This window comes from Lampetra planeri, chromosome 25 (genome assembly GCF_965212315.1).
Source record: "Lampetra planeri chromosome 25, kcLamPlan1.2.h2, whole genome shotgun sequence".
NCBI lineage: Eukaryota > Metazoa > Chordata > Hyperoartia > Petromyzontiformes > Petromyzontidae > Lampetra > Lampetra planeri.
Window position 1 is genome coordinate 4,242,498 of NC_136131.1, and position 18,283 is coordinate 4,260,780.

Here is an 18,283-nt window from a genome sequence, read left to right on the forward strand (position 1 = left end):
TCTGGCACAAGCGTCGTGGTGACGTCACCGCCACTTAGTGGCGAATGGCGGTTGTTGTTGTTCTCGCTAACAGCACTTTCCCCACCAGTCTGTTGAAGGCTATACGGGGGATCTTTGTCTTTGGGGGGTACCACAATAACAAGGCAGGATTTTGGCAGTGATGAAGGTCACGCGCAGAGAATGGAACCTACGAAAAAAGCCACCCCGTGGCTTATTATAAACCGAGCGTGAACTGTTAAAATAGACAACTTAAATAATCATTCATAGTCATTATTAATCCTCGCTGGGTGATGGAGGTTTTGTGTTGTTTTAAGGAATGTCCTGCAATGGGATGTTTTGTTGTGTAGTTAAAATACTGCACCTGTCATCATCATCATCATCTGCTATGCTAAATCCCACTGCTGTATGAATCCCCCCCCCCAATAATCATGCAATCTTATTAGATTGCATGATCCAACTGGCACCTGCGCATGAGCTGATTTCATTGCTCCATGTGCTCAGTGGAAGTCCACTCCCTTGTTATTCTTGACCATCGCCTCTTCCAACCCGCGTGCTCCTCTCTCCGTCTCTCAATGTCATTCCAGCATTAAGCCCATTGTCATAGATCTTCTTCTCTGTCGCGTCTCCTGTTCAACCCAATGCGGGTCTTTACCCAATACTCTGCACAGGCCACCACTTCCGCTGTTGGCATTGCCTGATCTTGAGGAGTAGTGCATTGTTGTGCTGCAGGGAATCTCAGGAATCGACCCACGGGTTGCTTCTCCTGACAAGCTCTACAGATGGTGTAAATGTACCGTCTCTCGTCATAGATGGTGAATTCCGTCAGCTGGCACGGTTGGTAAGGGCCCTCAATTCGCAATCGGCGGGTGGGGGGTTTCGTACAAGGGTCCATAAAATCAGCACCACTTCGTGGGAAGTCTACAATGGTTGCCCTATGGATAGACTGACCCCCAGCCTGGGAATGTGGAATTTCCTCTATTGGCTAAGGGACACCGACAGAGGTGTAGTAAGATACCTGGGCTTGTTTTTTATAGTATGTGGAAGGAAACTACTATCCCCGCCACACACACCTCTAAAAAAACACATGGGGATAACACTTGTAAGGAAATCTGCAACACCACCTTCGTCACTCACTTGCTGTACTGCCACCTCCTGGCTACCTCTTTACCCAGCAGGCTGGAAGTCTCACGAAGTCCGTGCATTTGTAGAACTTCTTTAGCACCGTACGTAGCCAACCGTGCTAATCAGAGGTGCGGGGAAGGACGATGCACTAAACACAAAAGCAGTTCGAAAGACACGAGTTTTCGATCTAGATTGTTTAAGACGTCGTTACACAATGAACACAGTAGAATTTGAAAAAAAGAACACCCTCTTTTCGAACAAGGCCAGCTGTGCTTATATATCCAAAGAGGTGTGCTTACATCAGAATTCGCCCTTTGCCTCCCCTCCCCAGTGTAACGTAAACTCGTGTTGGCTATACAAGAACTGTGCTTGCAAGAGGCTTATATCCAGATTTGAATGTGAAGACTTTGTGGAGTTTGCCCCGTGATTTCCTTACATGACATTTGAACTCTCAATAGATCCCTTGTGGATTTACATCGTTTCACTCTGCACACCAATAATTGCATGTAGGGAAAACCCCCCCATAAAAGTTTGGTTATTTAGTTTTTTTCCTACTGCCCTAGTAATGTGGAATTTCCACCCATAGCTACCAGTGAAAATGAGCACCAACGCTGTGCTCATGTTCGTTGAGTAAAATTGTTTTTGCTCAAAATATTCCGCGCTATTGTGAGCACGACTTGCCACACGCACCCAAACACACTTTCTCCACTCTCTCTCATAATTGCAGTCGTCTCTATCCACTTTCCTCTTCTGAAACAATAAAACGAGGGAGCTTGCTAAACAGTCAAAAACTCTTCAGTGACTTGACGTTATCAATCTCGCGCGATTTGTTTAAGTGTTTTTTGCTTCGTTTCTGCACAACCAGTCGTATACTTTGAGGGTTCCATTATCTACCTACAATGCCCATATCGGTGGCGATCACACGTCTCGTGGTTAGGCAGATACGGCGGCAAGTATGTGGTAGAATTAGCATTCCATACGCTGGTTCCTGGGCCGATAAGAGCCTCTTCGCTCACGTGCCATTAATAAACCGTTGGCACGGACGCACGACAGCACAGTGCAACATTGAACGAGCACTCGAGGTTCACACATTAACTTTTTAATTGTGCCCCGCTCGCGCAAATATATGTGTATTTAAAAAGGCAGCGAGCGAGCATTTGCCATCGCCCTGCACATCACAGCGGCGGTGGCGCGGACCGAAGTGGCCGCGTGATTTTCGTCGCGCGTCGCCGCGGAGGGGAAGGGGGGGCCCAACCTGGGAGCCCCGGGAGGGCCCACCCGGGGCCACCCCATGGGGGCCACCCCATGGGGGCCCACCCCGGTTAATGCGGCGGCTGCACCGACCACGCCAATGCCGCGCGCCGTCCGCACGCCGAAAATCCCGCGACGCGACTCGGACAAGGGTACCGGCCGTCACGACCCTCAAAATGTTCTGCATTTTGAAAACAAACAAAAAGTAATTCACACCATTGGAACCTCATTTGCCAGTAAAAAATATGATGCTTGATTTTTTTTACCCTTTTATCTGCCAACAAAAGTGACACCTTTTCTTACAAGGAGTCATGTTGTGAGCTTTTTGGCGTCATCTGGTCCAACACCATGTGAGACTAGGCTCTAAGGAAAGCTGTGTGTGTGGACCAATCAACTTCAAGGACAGTGCATACATTGTCAGAGTTATGTTTTTTGTTTGCATTATGACTGCAGGTATTGTGGTCTATGCAAACATGACTCCTTGTAAAAAAAGGTGTAAATTTTGTTGCCAGATAAAAGGGTAAAAAAACAATGATCAAAAAGTAATTCTATTCGGTGAAAGCACATAGCGGCATTGCCTCCGACTGTCAGACTATGCGTGTCTTTGAAGCAGGCGAGTGCAGTCTGATTGCCTTCCACTATGAGAATGGTGCTAATACGAAGTGCACTGGATTATAATTATTACTAAAGTGGCAAGCATATTCGACGCGTGATCGGAAGGCCACACGCTAACATTGGAGTTGAGCATCAACTCGGCCCGGTGTGATAAAAATGAATGACCAACTTTGTAGAAATTCAACGGTGGTAACCTTCTTGAGAGACTGACCCCCTGCCATGGGAACGTGAAATGTCCATCTCTGTCTCAAAGCCATCAATGGAAAGGAGTGCTGCCCAATGACTCATATGGGCAGGGAGATGCTTTGATTTGTAATTGACAGTGGTGGGCATGGTGAGGCATGACCCTTATAGAATGCCTTGGTTAATTCTGCAATTAAACTCATGACACCTACATTCTCCCCAAAGTGTGGAAAATCTTTAATGAACATTTTAATAGCAGAGAGCAAATGATGATTATTTTATAAATGCCTTCATTTTAAAAAGAAAAAAGCAACAGTATATGAATGCGCTTGCTAGTTTACTGACCGATAGCAGAATGGCTTAACATCGCATCCCTATCGTACCAATTTAAATTTGAGAAACCCAGCAGTTACTGACATCGACTAACATTTCATGCCAAATGTACAGAACAATGTGAGTTAATAAAAATAATGTTTCCATAGATATTGTGTTGCCATTGCTGTACAAGCACAAAGCCAAACGCAAAACCTCTACACGTCATCACCAATGCCTTATACGAAAATAAAGTAGGATGAAATATCTGATGCAATTGTTCTTCTTCAGGGCAGAGAGAGGGCAGCCAGATTGAATGACATATTTAGAGACTGCACTTTCCAATGCGCTGGCTTGCAAACTCAGGGAATATGTGTTGACACTTGATGGATGAAACTATTTTTTCTATGAAGGGATACCGGGGAGAAAACGGTCAAAAACAGATCCATGAATTGATTTACATTAAATGCGCACAGGCTGTGTCAATTTGAAGCTGCAGGGCTGCATTACAGATGGTAAAGAGGCAACATCTGTTTCGAGCACGCACTGTGAGCAAAGTGGGGAGTTATTCTGCTGGCGTGGCCTGACACAAGGAATTTCAGGGCTGCACCTTTACCTTAAAAAATAACCATCAGAAGCATCACTCTATCACACCCGATTAAAAAAAAATCCATACTTAGTTGTATTTAACAAGTCGCGTACATTTCCTCAAATCACTTCGTTGCAGAGTAATTAGCGAAGGAAAGCCCCACTTGAAGCTCATGATGGTTAAAACTAAAACTAAACTCTTTTTCAGAAGCAGCCTGCTCACAAATGATAGCTCAACGAAGTGGCTTATCTCGTGGAAATTGAATGCGCCAAATCCTCTAAACGCGTGCTGTTGATTCTAAATGTGGAGAGAAAAACCGTAGGACCCAGAGAAAAATCCACGCGATCACGGGGAGAACATGCAACCTGGAAATATACAGGCGTCAGGGTTGGGATCGACCCAACGACATCCTGTATACCAGGCGAGGGAGTCAACATCTCGCCACAGTGGCAAGATGTTAACCTGACGGCTAAGGCGTCCGTACTCGGTAAGAAAAAAGCAGTCGCGAGTGAGTTGTTCTTTTCAGCGTCTCATCTCTCTGGTTGGCTGCGAGCCAGCTTCAGGGGGCAAGTGCTCTGAAGCATGATGCTTCAAGACGAATACAAACGGGAACGCGCGCGGTGACAATCGTCGCGGGGAAAATGCACCGCCAGTTAACGCGCGGAGCGTCAGAAGGGGAAGCCGTGTATTTCTACGATTGTATCTCGCCTGTCGGTTAACGACGCACAATTGGAATGTCTCCTCGAACGTTAAATGTAATTGTTCCAAGAGGAAATGTGTGCGTAATTCGATTGAATAAGCCGTTACGTCAATATCAGCAGACGATTTTGTGATGCTTACAAACCCAATTTCAAGTATCGTACAGTATATATTGTGAACGAAATAATTAGTGCTATTTTTTTTCATACGTCGCCTTTCATGACCAATATTATGCTTCTTAATGATCTTGTTTGGGCTAAATCGTGTTGGTATCGTTAACAAATTGCATTGTGCCTATACAATCTTAACCCAAAGGAAACTTATCGTGAATTATAATAGTGGTTATCCTGATCTGAAGCTTTCGTGAATGCAGGAATCCATACTCTTTGGTTCTTTCGGTAAAGTCACGTAGGTAGAAAAATTAAACAAAATAAAAAATAATATATCACGACGTTTTGATCGCAACACAAGCGGTCGTCCTCGGATGAAAAAAATAATCCAGCAGTGGAGCTGCTGAACCAGCGAAAGAGCTGTTCCAACAAGAGATTATATATGTATAACGTATATGTATAACCTATATAACGTTGTTGTAACAGCTCTCTCGCTGGTTCAGCAGTTCGACTGCTGGATGATATTTTGTTTATGCCCGAGGACGACCGCTTGTGTTGCGATAGAAACGTCGTGATATATGATTTATATTTAGTTTTATTTTTCTACCTACGTGACTTTACCGAAAAAGAACCGAAGAGTATAGTGGCTATCCTAATGGAGGAACTGACCTCCGCCATGGGATTATGTAAAGTTCCAGCAAATGTTCATGGCTGTCTATGGAGGCAAGTGCTGCCACTTTTGCTCACGTAAGTAAAACATTGAGACGTTTTGAGTGTTAATCAACGTGGTTATCATGCAGCATGTTGTTACGTAGGCTAGGCGTAGTCACAAACCGCACCTCTCCATAATAAAGGCTCAGTCATTCGTTATGTAGTCTATTCGTAGTCTCAAGCCGCACCTTACCATAATAATAAAAAGTGGGCCGTTCCTGCCCCCCCTCAACCATTATATATACGGAGTGGTATCTCTTGTAACCTCTCATTTACTTGATACAGCTGTCGGGTTGTGAAGGTTCCACCTGAAGACGGAAGTTTGTGTTGCCTCCGAAACGTCGTGATTTTTTATTTGTATTTGTATTTTTATTTTATTAATTAAAATTTAAATATTTTTACCTACGTGACTTTACCGGAAAAAAACCTAAGAATATGGTTATCACCGGCCGAGCGGCACTGCGGTAGCAGTGCTCTCTTGGACATAAGTTCACATCCTGGTCATGAATTGACTCATCATCGCTTCGGGAGTTTAAAAATAGAAGTCCCACTTCGGAGTCAACAGATGTCGTTGTTTTATCCGCCATTGGAAATGTGGAATTTCCACCACCGTCAGAATCATAGTATTTATACTGAAGAAATCCGATGAGCTGTAAAGCTCTTTTTCACAGATGTTAGGGGCTCCCAACATAGATGACGACCCCTGTACACCAATTACAGTTTCCTTACAGCATCATTCGTAGCCACGTGGTAGCGCGTTTTGCGGTTCGAGTTCAGCGGCCACCCTTGCGAATACTGCCAGTCTAGAAATTAGCGAAAACTTACACCCACACCGTCTGCTTCACACAGTGGACGTTAGAGATCCCATGACGTCATTCGAAAGAAAAAAGTACAAAATAACAAAAAAATCTCTCGAAAATGTCCTAACTGGGTAAAACCACAGGGCAACATCGCCCACCCCCCCCTACTGGCAGACAATAGCCGTTGTGAAGCACAGCACCTCGTATGAGTCTCTAATGGTTGTCCTATGGATACGCTGACCCCCAAGCCGAGGAATGTGGAATTTCCACCATTGGCAAAGAGACACCGACAGAGGTGTAGGAAGACACCTGGACTTGGTTTTTGTTGTTGTATGTGGAAGGAAACTACGATCTCCACCCCCATATACCACATCCGTAAAAAATATATATGGGGATAACACTTGTAAGGAAATCTGCAACGCCATCTTGGTCCCTCACTTGCTGTACTGCCACCTCATGGCCACCTCTTTACCCAGCAGGCTGGAAGTCTCACGAAGTACGTACATTTGCATGTTGAACTTCTTTTGCACCGTACGTAGCCAATCGTGCTAATCGGAGGTGCGGGGACGGACACGAGACCGAGCACAAACACCACTTGTATGATTGCCTTTGGCTATAAAAACGGTGTGAAACACCAAACGTATAATTTCTGTTATTCATGTTTATTCGCTTCATTTGGAGTTTGAAGGTGATGGAGGTCAGCATGAAGTGCAGCAGGGAAATCGTGTCCTCGTAATACATCAAGCAAAAGGTTACTCGTGTGCGGATACGGTTTTCAGCAGAGCATGAGTCAAGGTCATACTGGATGGGGGAGATGTTACGGAGGGGGCATGATGAGGGTCTGCAGGGTTTAGAGATATGAGGAGAAAAAAAGTTGGCTCGTCGTCAAGACAAATGCTGTCATACAGTGGGTGCTTAATGACACCTTAGCTATCTGTGGAACCATGCCAAGATAGTCCAGAGCAGCTAGCTGCGAACACGGAGTTCTTGCGTTGGGTCGTCATGGAATAAGGCTGGCTGGTTTGTTTTTTTGACACACTCTGGGCACACCTGCGCAATAATGATAACAATGCACGGCACGCTTACGTGGGCAACATGTAAGAAGAGGCTGAGGTGGTACGGGTGGGAACTAATGCTTGCGCCACTGTACTTGAGCCACCACTGCGAACAACCAGAGTCTGAAATTGGTAAGCTAACTCAGGTTTGCGGCACGTTCTCATTCGTGACAAATTTCATGAATGACTGCGTGGAAATGAATATCCAACGTGAATTACTTTTTTGCCCTCAATTTTCGGGTGGGTGGGATTCGGAATATTTTTTGCCGAGTCAGGCTTTGGGGAAAGGGCCCTGCGTGTTTTGGTGTGCCGGTAGGGAATAACCCAAAGCAGCCGTTCTCAAACCAAGGGTGGCCGGTGCTGATGGGGGTGCGAAGGCTGTGCTGTGTATACCAGAGGTCTTGATTGTGGGATGTTAACTACCTTCACCTGGTATACAGGGAGTCGTGCGTTTGATCCCGACCCTGACGCCTGAACATTTGGAATGTGCGTGTTCTCCTCCCGTGATAGTCGCGTGGATTTTCCTCTGGGTCCTCTCTCCACATTTAGAATCAACACGCGTTTAGAGTATTTGGCTGCTATAAATGTCCACGTGATAAATTACTTTGTTGAGCTATCATCATCTGTAGCCAAGTCGCTTCTGAAAAATAGCTATACAGATGAGTTGGCCTTACCTGGTTAAAAAGAAATAGTTTGGTTAGTTAATAAATTTATTCATAATCAACGTTTTTGGGTTAGATGGCGTTATTTATAAATGTGTCGTAACCCTCCACCACCCGACACGGCCAATCAGCAAAAAAAAGTGTCACGTTGACAAGACAAATAGTTCACTGCTTTAGCCCACCGGCGTGTTGAAGCGTGAAACCACGACATTTACAATTTATATTTTCAAATATTGAGGACCACTGTCCCAAAGCTCTATGCTTGGATTCTCTAAGAAATGCATCGGACCTGGCAGAAGGAACGGAGTGATGGAAAGGTGTGGTGGTAGCAAGAGCATCTGATGTGGTGGCATCTCCACCTTAACCAAATTTGACCTCTGCCCACTCTGAAGGTTGTTCAAGTAAAGACGTTTGATGTGAAGGTTAGGGGGACAAACAAAAAATTAACCCGTAAAAACTAAGTTTTTCACTATAAATCCTTTATATGCGTGTTCAATGGGCCACAACCCAGCCCACATTGGTCTTTGAAACGGGCGTCCTCTCGTCCTCTGGCTTGAGATGGCTGCCACCTATGGGTCAGATGATTGCCTGCCACCATTAAGCAATTGGTAATTAAATATATTTTTTTTCCTAAAAAGTGTGAAATTTTGGAAAAAAAAAATTCAAGAAAATAAATTGTCACGCACAACGAGTCTGTGTGCAAAATGTCAGCTCGATTGGATCACGGGAAGTGGGTTAAAAAACGACTGAAAGATTTGCACGGTCGTAAGCGCGCAAGCAAGCAAGCGCGCAAGTGAACTTAATATAAAGGATTTAAAAAAGACCCGCTCCACCACCAAATGTAACGTGTGTTTTTGCTGCCATGTAGTTTTACATTGAAATAGCTTGACAGCCGACAAGTAGTTGGTGTATTGTGTGAGCATCGGGATACATTGATGGCCGAGTGTCATGTTAGCCATAACCCACTCCCCATGTGTGCTGTGCAGGCCTAAATAGATGCTCACAAACAGTCTGGTCTCTACAGCTTCGTAAAACTATGCAGAGGATCGTTGTCGATGACAATTAAAAGCACAAAAACCTCTTCACACCAAGACGAAAAAAAAAATCCAAATTATTTTGACGATAAAATAAGGGTATCACTTCTAATGGACACATTGCCATTTCGAGCCTCTGGATTTTAACTGCAGGTGTCATTATACGCAGAGGCTTGATGACGGTGGAACCTGAACATTAACGTCGGCAGCCTTCGGCGGCAGCAGTTAATGTAGCTCCTAATGCGTGCCGCTTAGCCGTTCGGGCATTGCGAATAGCATAACACCGTGAGTGATCTGTGAACAAAGAGGCAACGCTGTACATTGCAACGGAACACAAAAGGCTGCCCCGACACGCGATTCATTCACAAGCACCAAACACGTACAGGGTGCTGTTCAGCTATTCATTTACTGTATGAAGCTACTTTTGTTAGCCCAACTGTGCATTAAAACTGAAAATAAACTGCAAGCATTCACGTGCACGCACACACACAACAAACAATGATCCCCCGTATAGCCTTAACAGACCGTTGGGGCAAGTGCTGTTAGCGAGCACCTATAAAGGCCGGTACGGTACACGAGGGGGTGGGTGGCCAGCACCACGCCCGGCCGCCTTTGTCTCCCCAGTGGCGATGTTCACTACACATCGCACCAGGTACTCATTTGAGGCTGAGTCGACGCACACACACAAGCTACGCACACACGCCCGCCCGCATGCACAAACTCGCGCGTGCGATTTGTGCTCATCTTAACTGAATGCATATTTTACCCACATTGATTCAAGCAAAGCGTGGTTCTGCTGATGAGACACTGTTTGTGGAAACCGGGTCCAGAGTGTTGCTTGTACCGAATCAATGCTGTCGAAATTGTTCGCTCTCGGCAGGCTGCGGTGGCCAATGGGTTGTGTAAAGAAGAGTGTGATTTATGTCACGTGGACAGACAGGTGTATGAAGGAGACGTATTGTCTGCTTATCTCTTTTTTGCTAAACTGAATGAAAACGTCGAGTGTGCGCGTGTGAGTGCCTAGTGGGGAGCGGTGGCGCAGCGGTTAGCGCACTCCGCTACGTGCCCGTGAACCCGAGTTCAATTGTCGCTCATGGTCAACACCAGTGGCGATTATCTGAACCGGTCCTGGGCCTCCTCGAGGTCGACTCAGCCTCAAATGAGTACAGTACCTGGTGCGGTGTGTAAACGTGACCACAAGGGAGACAAAGGTGGCCAGGCGTGGTGCTGGCCACCCATTGCCTCGAGTTCCATGCCGGCCTTCATAGGTGCTCGCTAACAGCACTTGCCCCAATAGTCTGTTAACGGCTATATAGGGGATCTTTGTCTTTGTTTACTGTTGAGAGTCGTGGTGTTTGGCACGCCGTTCTCTGAACCCAGCCACCGAGATTTGATTCCTGGCCATAAAACAAGTACTGTAGCTATTGATGTCCGATCATATGAACATGGGCCTCTCTTATGTGAACTCAGCCTAAAACAAGTAGCATTCGCTGGAGCTATGAGCTAACAAAATCAATAACTCTCAACGAGGTTTGTTGCTCGCTCTTATCTTCCATACTGTGTGCCCTACCCGTCTCAATTGACGCTCTTTCTCACGGGACTTGCATCGGTAATCTACGTGGGCTGAAAGTAGGAATAGTTTTTGGGATCTTTTTTTTTTACATTAAGGGACGTATATATTTAAATCCGCTTGTATGCTTCCAGTGGACTGCGTAAACCGCTTCAAACGTGCAGAGGTCAACGTTCGCAACGAGAAAGGGATATTTCATGCAGGAGTAATGCTTGTGTTGTTACATAGGTCATCATCAAATGTTAACAAAGCAACTAGAAAATGACCCCTTGTTCTTTCTCGAACATAACTGCAGGCCAAAAATTAGCTCGGGATCTCATTACAAGATAGTTTAAGCAACTTGGAAGTTCGTAACACAACGCGGCAAGAATAGTGCCTTTGACCGAATCGGCGAGATTGCGATGGGATGCAAGACGCGTGCCAGACAAGGAGGGCAGGTGTTGTTGTTGTTGTTGGGATGCTCACAACAACAATAACTGCGGAGCACCTGGCGGCTAAAACACAACGAGTTGGCACAGTAGGGGGCACAGGTAGTGCATCTGCCAGTCATCACGGTGAGTCAACCAATGGCACCTGGGTCTGTCCCATGACCTCCTGCCAGCGGGCGTTACAGTGCACCTAGCATGGCACAAGCGCCGTGGCGACGTCACCACCACTTATTGGCGAATGACGGTTGTTGTTGCTGTTGAACTTCTCTCGCGCCGTACGCAGCCAACCGTGGTCATCGGAGGTCGCGGCTAATGGCCTGGCACCCAGAGGCCGGAGACCAAAGTGAGACACCGCGGCCTGGATGGCGAGAGAGTGGAAGGGCCGACCCTTGGGTAATCGACAGTGCCAACGTTGGCAGAGGAGTGTGGCGGCATCGATGGCATCGGGCGGCGCGGTGACCCTTTGCACACTTTGACCCCGAGTTGGGGTTTACAGAGGCAACACCCAGACTGACACGGGGACGACACTGTGGTGATGACAGGTGTCGAGCGCTGGCGCAGCCGCAATTTATTTTCCCTACCACCAAATGTGCGCCCCTTACGTCATTCCACGTACGTCAAATGTGCGAGGGCGTTATTTGTAAGCGTTTCAAATTACGCGGATTTAGTCTGACACTAAGTGCAGCAGTTGTTTGGCGAGGATAAGATGGCAGACAACTTTAATCCACAAAATTGTCGCGATGTAAATTGTGAGGTTTCTCTCTCGAGCGTCTGGTTCAAGATGATACGGATGATCACGGAAAACACTGCAGCAGGTTTTATTTTGTTTCATTCAAATTATATGTTTATACCTTACTTTGTTTGCACCCCAGCTTCCTCCTTGCAATGGATTTTCGATCAATGCATCTTACCAATTACCTGAGACCCATCTCTTCCACAGGACAACCACCGGTGATTTCCCACGAGGAAATAAGGACACGCGGTAAGGCAGCAGCCACGTCACGAGCTGGCACCAAATTCCCTCCCAAGCTCTGTCATCCTTTATATATATATTCAGGTGTTGTCAGCGAATAAGTGTGTATATGTGTGCGGGGAAACTGGAGTACCCAGATACATCCCACGTAGGCATCGGGGCAACACCCTATCACGTGCAGATGGAACAGATGGAGATTAGTCCAAAATTGTACTGCCATCTCCTGGTAAGCCAGGGTATGACAACCACAGGTCCCAATGGGAAGGGAGTTTCTGGACACCTGCGTCATGAAGCCTAGCCTCCACAGTAGTGGATTACAGGCATGCATAGCCACCACCGCCCGGCAAACAACCCAGTTGAGCCTTACAGACTGTTGGGTTCAGGTATCTTCGCTAGCACCTACTAAGGCCACATTCGCACGTAAAGGGCATGTTGTGAACAGGACGGTAATTGCCCCAGCCTCCCTTATCGCCCCTTACCATCACGTTACGTATACTTTCTACAACGAGTAAACCTTGGCGTTTCTCAAACCTGGTTCAAGGTCAGTTGATGCGAGTGTTGACGGATGGAGGAGTGATGCAGTGGTGCACGCACCTCGCCGTCAACCCCGTAACCTGAGTTGAATTCCCAGCCATGGCTAAGCATCAGTGGCGAGTGACAGATGCACTGGTTCTGCTCCACCGCACCCCCTGATCCCACCCAAACACTCACTGTCCTACAACTTTCTTCAACCCACAATGACCAGTGTAGTATCGTAAGCTTAGACAACTCACGTGACTGAGAGTTAGCAGAATGCGTTCATCCAGCAGTGGATTTACAAAGGAGTGTAAATTATTTAAGTTATTAAGTACTCCGGAACAATCGCCAATTGCAAGAATGGGAAAATGTGTGCTGGTGTAATCGTCTGGATGCCAAGTAATACATTAATTACGCAAAACGAAATAGTTAAAATGACTGTGAATGCCCGTGAATGCCTTGTGAAATATATCATGAGGCTCAGTGGAGTTTCACCGTGTAAACACACGGATAGCGATGTATCTGTGAACATATTGAATGCTTTGTCGTTAGCGCACTGCGAGTTTGATTCCCAGGCATGGCGAGCATGAGTGGCACGCGATGACTTTAAAGGGTGAAGTATAGTCAAACAACCCGCATGACCAACAGGGCACGAGTAGGACCTCATCCAGCTGTGGACTGACAAAGGACTGCATTCTAGTTTTAATTACGTAATTTATTAGAAATGTAATTAGGGCCCTCACTTAAAGCAACTCCGGCAAACTTCTATACGGAGTGCTAACAGCACTTGACCCCAAGAGACGATCTATCTAAGCTAACAAAGAGATACTCTATTTATTTACACAGCAGGCGATACGTATATCCTGGCAAGGAGCCCACCTCAGTGGGAGAAGTCAGCTCGAGTATAATGAAAACCAATTAGTTGATGTAAATCCAATCTGCGTTGCACTGAAGACACGACTCAAAGTTGCAAAGCTAAGTGGGCATGCATTTGCTTTAGTTAACATTTTTGGAGTGGGTTAAACTTAACGCATTCTAATACCGCCAATGTAGAAGGCCACGCACACACTTTGTAACTACTGGCGGAACGTCGTACTCAGAGTGTATATGTTGTGGCTTGGCTCTCCAACACACCGGTGTGCTGTACTAGTGACGAATTGACACGTTCTGTTCACGTGACAACCCTTACTAATTGGCTGTGTCGGGTGGTGGCGGGTTTAACGACACATTTATATATTTACGCGATCTAGCCCCAACAAACCTGTATTATGGATGATATTGGTCGCTGTGTAACGCGAGCGCGGCGCACCGAAAGGTTTTCCCGTCCGCGCGTGTCACCGGCGGAAGAGAGGAGGGGAAAAAAAGCGATTCTTTTTTTTCTCAAACGATGTCAAAAAAAGTATGCGGCCCTCCTTTGAAGAAACTACCGCCGCAGCTTAAACGGTGGCATCGTCTTCTGTGCGTCCAGCGTGCGGCCCAATCAATGAAATCAACTCGGTCAACCAGGCCAACGCGCATTCTGGTGAACGGAGGCGCGTTTACAATTAGCCTTCGAAATACAGAGCGCGGCTTAACACAATAATAATGACACATGACATTGCGATGGAAAATTCTGCGGCATGATACAAGTCATTATAAGCTGATCTCCACATCGCTCTGTCTCTCTCTTTCTCTCGGTTTCCTATCACTCTGACTGGGGATTTACGCAGATTGCACACTGAAGTTTCGAATTTATCGTAAGTATACTGCAGTGGGATCCGTTTTACTATTTCGAACCGGGTTAGTTATCTTGAGGTGTATGTTTACCAATGGAATGTGCCCTATTTTGTATATTTCGTGGGCATTTATTTAAAGTCCAAATTTAATGTCCCTGTCGGAAAGCTTTTTTTTAGAAGGAGATGCGTGAAATAAAGAACTCCCTCATCTATAGTGCAACATTCGAGGCTCCCATCTGCACGAATAATAAACTGTAACGTCACGCAGTATTAATAGAGCGGCTACTTTGGAAGGAAAAATAAAGACATACACACATTGCCATGAATGCGAACGTGCAGGCACGTTTCACGTGACGTTTCGAATGCTTCTGACAGCTTTTATAAGAACGACACCTTGGCAGTCCCCCGATTAAGGCACACCGGTGTGAGGTCAAACAAATAAAGAGAGCAACATTCAAAAGTGCTCTTGAACATAGCCATCGCTGTACCACATTCGCTGAAGTGGTAATCACATCAGATTTCTGAACGCTTCGGTGCCATTCATAATAAAGGTCAGCCGTTGTATTTGGCAAATATTGTTCAGTGTGTCGTCTTCAATGAGTATCACTGAATACGTGTGTAGTATTGCTATTTGTATTGCTACAGCTAAGATTACGGCTAGAATTAATATTGCTGAGTATTTAAGTGCAAGAAACGTTGGATTGGGTTGAAGCTTAGTTTTGAGGGTTATATTTAAAATGGTATCTCGTGCTATAAACTAAGCCTCGAGACTTGGTTTAGGGATAACATTGAAGGTGACGTTTATGGTTTACACTATAGGCAGGTCTCAAACTAAGTTTAAGCTTTGGCTTAGGAGATTAAACCCAGATATGCGTTAGAGTTATACGGTTGTGTGCTTCTGACAAGCATTGGCTTGAGAGCCACATGATCTTTTCCCTTTAGGACCTATTCAAGTTAAATAATATTCTGTGGGTCTTTCGTTAAAGTCACGTAGGTAGGTTCAAATAAATTAAACTTGACTGCAGGAATCCATACTTTTTGGTTATTTCGGTAAAGCCACGTAGGTAGAAGAAATAATAGATCACGATGTTTCGATCGCCACACAAGCAATCGTCCTCTGGTGGGATAGAGAGTTTATCTGGCTATCGAAACGTCGTGATCTATTATTGGTTCTACCTACGTGACTTTACCGAAAGATCCATTAATTCCTGCAGTCACGAAAGCTTTAAGTCAAGAGTCAAGTAAAAAAACTTTCTCTGTTTTTTTTTGTGTGAAATTACTGAAACGGCATGAGAGAAAGAGGGGAAAAACCCCCACTGCCAATGCATTCACCTCATTCAAAGATGTTCACTTGTGCAGGGCAAAGCGTTCGTCGTGGACAGAGAGAAGACACACAAGTGAAGCACTTACCTCTCTCTCTCTCACTGCGCTTCGTCAGTCGAGGAATCGCGCTCGGGGCTCCGTCTTGGACTCGGCGCAAGGGAGGTGGATGTCTGACAAGAAGTTTGCTTTCGAACGTTCACGGAAGCCTCATTAGTAATAGAAGTGCTTCGTCGCTGTACTCACGACAATTCTCTACACGGTGCCTTGTAGGGGGAGAAGGGGGATAGGGGGGGGCAGAAGGAAATTAATTAGAAAACGAAAAAAATTAAATCCAAAATTGATTTAAAAAAAATGAGAATTCATCTGTAGGCACGCAGTGAGTACTGTTGTATGTCTCGCGGTGAACTGCGATTGTACCAAAGGACGTATGTATCGATTAAATGATAACACGTGCTTATGGGCATACACATACCCTGAATAACACATTTATATTTTTAAAAAATGCAAATGCTGGGCATCGATTCGAGAACATGTGCGTGGCCGCAAGCGTGCACACGTTAAGATCTTTGCACTCAGAATTTTTTTGGCGAACCATTCTCCAGATATTGACGCTGTACATTGATACCACGTACATGGAGAATCGAGTGAACGCACAGGACACGCGGCGAAAGCGACGCTATTGTGAGTGGCGGTGTGTGTGACGCACGATCCCATCGTCCGAAGAGTGAATACTTAAAGCCACAGATGGTGCGGTGTGACTACAAGCAGCCTGTATGATACAGTCATCGAGTGAGCACAAGAAGACGCACACAACGTCAATACAATTACAGTGTGCGGTCTATACGAATGAGTGACACAGGGCGCTACTAAATAAATGTTTGCTCACAACAAGCGCATTGTGTTCACTCCACATGCAAGCGCCCACGTACGTGCACACTCCACGTGCACGCACGCGCGGAATACTTAACACCCATGGCTGGTGGGTAGTAGCACAATCACGCAGAACAAACGCAAACCGCCAATCGGTGAAGGAATCACAGTTGCGGAATCGGCTTACGGATGAGATCATTCCGCACGATGTCGAAAATCGTACGTGGAATATTGCGACGCGCGCGCGTGTGTTGTGTGTGTGAGTGTGTTTGAGAGAGTGTATGTGTGTGTACTCACTGTGCTTGCTGTGGTGTGATGCGTGCGACACAAGAGGAGTGAATGTGTGAGAGTGTCTGTGTGTGTGTGAGAGTGTGTGTGTGTGAGAGTGTGTGTGTGTGAGAGAGTGTGTGTGAGAGTGTGTGAGAGAGTGTCTGTGTGAGAGTGAGTGTGTGAGAGAGTGTGTGAGTGTGTGAGAGTGTGTGAGTGTGAAAGTGTGTGAGAGTGAGTGTGCGAGACAGAGTGGCTGTGTGTGTGTGAGAGTGTGTGTGTGTGTGTGAGAGTGTCTGTGTGAGTGTGTGTGTGAGAGTGAGTGTGTGAGTGTGTGACAGTGTGTGTGTGACTGAGTGTGTGTGTGAGTGTGTGTGTGAGAGTGAGTGTGTGTGAGGGTAAGTGTGTGTGAGTGAGTGAGTGTGCGTGCGTGTGTGTGTACTCACTGTGCTTGCTGTGGTGTGATGCGTGCGACACGAGAGGAGTGAACGAGCGAGTATGAGTGTGAGAGAGTGTCTGTGTGTGAGAGAGTGTGTGTGTGTGAGAGAGAGTGTGAGAGAGTGAGTGTGAGAGAGTGTCTGTGTGTGAGAGAGAGTGTCTGTGTGTGAGAGAGAGTGTCTGTGTGTGAGAGAGAGTGTCTGTGTGTGAGAGAGAGAGTCTGCGTGTGTGAGAGTGAGTGTGTGTCTCCCCGTACTTATTGACTCTGCGCGTTCTGCGGCGAGTGAAGAGCGAGAGAGAGAGAGAAAAGTGTTTCTGCGGTGCCTCCGTTCGACAACAACTCTCGACTCCTCTGCTACCTCTCACGCTCTCCCTCCCCTTACCCTCCTCCTCCTCTCTCTTCTCTCGACCGCCTCGCTCCTGCCTTAAGTAACGCCCCGGGCGTCCTTGGAAACAGCACTCCGGGGGCCCGGCGATTGACTGGCATTGGTGCCTGACGTGCGCTGGTTGTTGTGTTGTTGTTGTTGTGTTGTTGTGCCCAGGGGGAGCGGTGGCGCAGCGGTTAGCGCGCACCGCGCTGCGAAACCCGGAGACACGAGCTCCGATTTCCCGCTCGCGGGCCAACGCCAGTTGACGATCATCGAGAACCGGTCCTCACCTAGGTCGACTCAGCCTCAAATGAGTGCCTGAGTGCGCAGCGTGAATATTGTCACTGGGGAGACAAAGGCGGCCGGGCGGCGTGGTGCTGGCCACCCACCCCCTCGTTGCGCCGTGCCGGCCTTCATATGTGCTCGCTAACAGCACTTGCCCCAACAGTCTGTCACAGGCTATACGGGGGATCTTTGTTTTTGTAGGGAGCGGTGGCGCAGCGGTTAGCGCGCATTGCGCTACGAACCCGGCGACCCGAGTTCGATTTGCCGCTCGCGATCATTAACAGTGGCGAATATCTGAAGCGGTCGTGGGCCTCCCTTTTGTCGACTCAGCCTTGAAAGAGCACCACCGTACCTGGTGCTGTGTGTAAAATATCACCACTAGGGAGA

General features: G+C 46.7%; 1 protein-coding gene across 3 annotated transcripts in view; it reads right to left on the reverse strand.

The window, feature by feature from the left end:
• Positions 1 to 17,615, reverse strand: part of LOC144727255 (estrogen-related receptor gamma-like) — a 402,552-nt gene extending 384,937 nt beyond the window's left edge. Inside the window, exons 1-2 of one of the 3 annotated variants that reach the window (XM_078605948.1) lie at positions 17,500 to 17,615; positions 15,756 to 15,931 (exon numbers count right to left, since the gene is read on the reverse strand). The gene's annotated coding sequence lies outside the window, so the exon portion shown is untranslated. Of the gene's footprint in view, positions 1 to 15,755; positions 15,932 to 16,835 lie in introns of all 3 variants that reach the window. The other 2 variants (XM_078605949.1, XM_078605947.1) reach the window with 2 other exon arrangements.
• Positions 17,616 to 18,283: the final 668 nt, after the last annotated feature.